We start from the raw sequence: 2,371 nt of genomic DNA on the forward strand, positions 1-2,371 counted from the left end.
TTTTTTCCTCTCTATCTCTAAAAATGCTTTTTGTTCTAAGTGATGATCTCTAGGAGTGTAGAAGGGAAAAAAAGAAGAGGAAGTTAAGTTCTTTAAGAAAAAACAATATAGATTATTTTTAAAAAAAAATTACTGGATTTCTTTTCCCCTAAAGCTCCTCTCTCTGATTGATATATTCTCTGAACTCCAATTTTTTTTTACTTCTTCATTGCCAACATCCTTCATAACCAATCTAATGAAAAAGGGTTTAAAGCCTTCAGTATCTGTAGTTCTCATATAATTGCTGTTTCTATCTTCTGTGGTTCTGCAGCATTCATGTACCTACAACAATCAATAGACAATATGGACTCTATATGGGGGTCCTATAACTGATATGTAGGTAGTTGTGAAATTATGATTAACCGTAAATGTTTGATTTTACACCTATTTTATATACCCATAAACCAGGCATCACATAAAAATTTCTCAGATGAAAAGTGTTTGTGAGTAAAAAGTTTAAGAAGTCCAGTTTCAATGCCAGTTTTCATTCTTTTGCTCATGAGGAAATTCTTAAATTTGAATGGCCCATAGAACTATGAGAGAGTAAGAGGCAATAGTTGTCCAGGAGAAGAGACTGAAAAGAAAAATGAAAGTCCTAATTAGTGAGTTTCATCAGTTTTGAGAATTGTGTCTGTGGGTAAATCATGAACATGCTCCTTAATTTTTTTCTCCCATTCCCAGAAATATCACCCCAAAAATGGCTATAAGAAATTATTCAGCAAGGACTGACTTTATCCTTGCAGGATTAACTGACCAACCAAAACTCAAACTCCTCTTCTTTCTTTTATTTCTATGCATCTATGTGGCCACTGTTGTGGGAAATTTGGGCATGATCACACTGATTGGATTTAGTTCCCATCTTCACACTTCCATGTACTATTTACTCAGTTGTTTGTTTTTCATTGATCTTTGTCACTCCACTGTCATTACTCCCAAATGCTTGTTAACTTTATGTCAGAGAAGAACATTCCTACAATGAATGTATGACTCAACTCTATTTCTTTATAATTTTTATTGTTTCTGAGTGTCATTTGTTGATAGTTATGGCATATGACCATTATGTTGCTATTTATAGGCCTTTATTATTTAATGTCATTATATCCTATCAGGTCTACTCATGGCTAGGGGTGGAGTCAATATAATAGGCTTGGTTGCTGCTACTGTTCAAATAAGTTGAATACTCAGATCATAATTCTACAAAAACAATTACTTCTGTGATCTCAATCCTCTCTTAGAGCTTTCTTGCTATAGGCCCTATGCCTGTGAAGTGGTCATTTTATGCTTTAATGTAATTAACATCATCTTTCCAATTCTATATATCCTCAGCTCTTACTTCTTCTTCATCATTGCCAACATCCTTCATATCCAATCAAATGAAGGAAGGTTTAAAGCCTTCAGTACCTGCAGTTCTCATATAATTGCTGTTTCAATCTTCTATGGTTCTGCAGCATTCATGTACCTACAACCATCTTCAGTAAGTTCCATGAACCAGGGAAAAGTGTCCTCTGTGTTTTATAACATCTTTGTGCCCATATTTGCAATGTTCTCTTCTCTAAAATATAATCGTTCTCTGCTAACAAAACTCAGAAAAAAATAGAATATCTCTGTAGAGAGTCAGAACTCTGAAAATGTATACGTAAGACTCAATATGATTGATGAGATAATGATTCTCTAGCTAAGCACATACTTAGTGTGATATTTAATGTGAGATAATGGTTCTCTATGGTGATGTAAAGGTTGTGTGTACTGAGTGTGGTGTAGTGATGTAATCGTACTGAAATATTTAAGGGCTTGAAAGACTGGGAATGTTCTCTCTATCACAGCTCTCAGCCACAGACACAACAGAAGACACCAGACTCCAGATTCCAGCCACATGGTCCTCTGGCACTACTTAATGCTAACACAACTAAGCTATCCTATCTCTTGTAAAGTATTGGTATAGAGGGGCTCTTTAAAAACAGCAAAGCATCTCTCAAAATCCAAAATCATCTCATTCAGTGGACTAGAATCATTTGTTTTTAAAATAAATTTTTATTCACTAAATATCTCCTATTACATTATATAAAAATTCAGTCATTGGGGGCAACTAGATGGGGCAGTGGATAGAGCACCAGCCCTGAAGTCAGGAGAACCTGAATTCAAATCTGATCTCAAACACTAAATATTTCCTAGCTGTGTGAGCCTGAGCAAGTCACTTAACCCCAATTGCCTCAGGAAAAAAAAATAAAGTCATTGTATAAAATTTGGAATTACAAATTCTTTTGTAACTTCCTGCCATTCCCACACCTCTTGAGAAGACAAGGAATATCATACAGATTATTTATGAAAAATA

At 34.7% G+C, this 2,371-nt stretch overlaps 1 pseudogene; it reads left to right on the forward strand.

The window, feature by feature from the left end:
• Nucleotides 1-736: 736 nt before the first annotated feature.
• LOC127557335 (putative olfactory receptor 8G2) lies at nt 737-1,934 on the forward strand (annotated as a pseudogene).
• The last annotated feature ends 437 nt before the right edge of the window (nt 1,935-2,371 follow it).

The sequence above is a fragment of the Antechinus flavipes genome, chromosome 3, assembly GCF_016432865.1.
Source record: "Antechinus flavipes isolate AdamAnt ecotype Samford, QLD, Australia chromosome 3, AdamAnt_v2, whole genome shotgun sequence".
NCBI classification, from domain to species: Eukaryota; Metazoa; Chordata; class Mammalia; order Dasyuromorphia; family Dasyuridae; genus Antechinus; species Antechinus flavipes.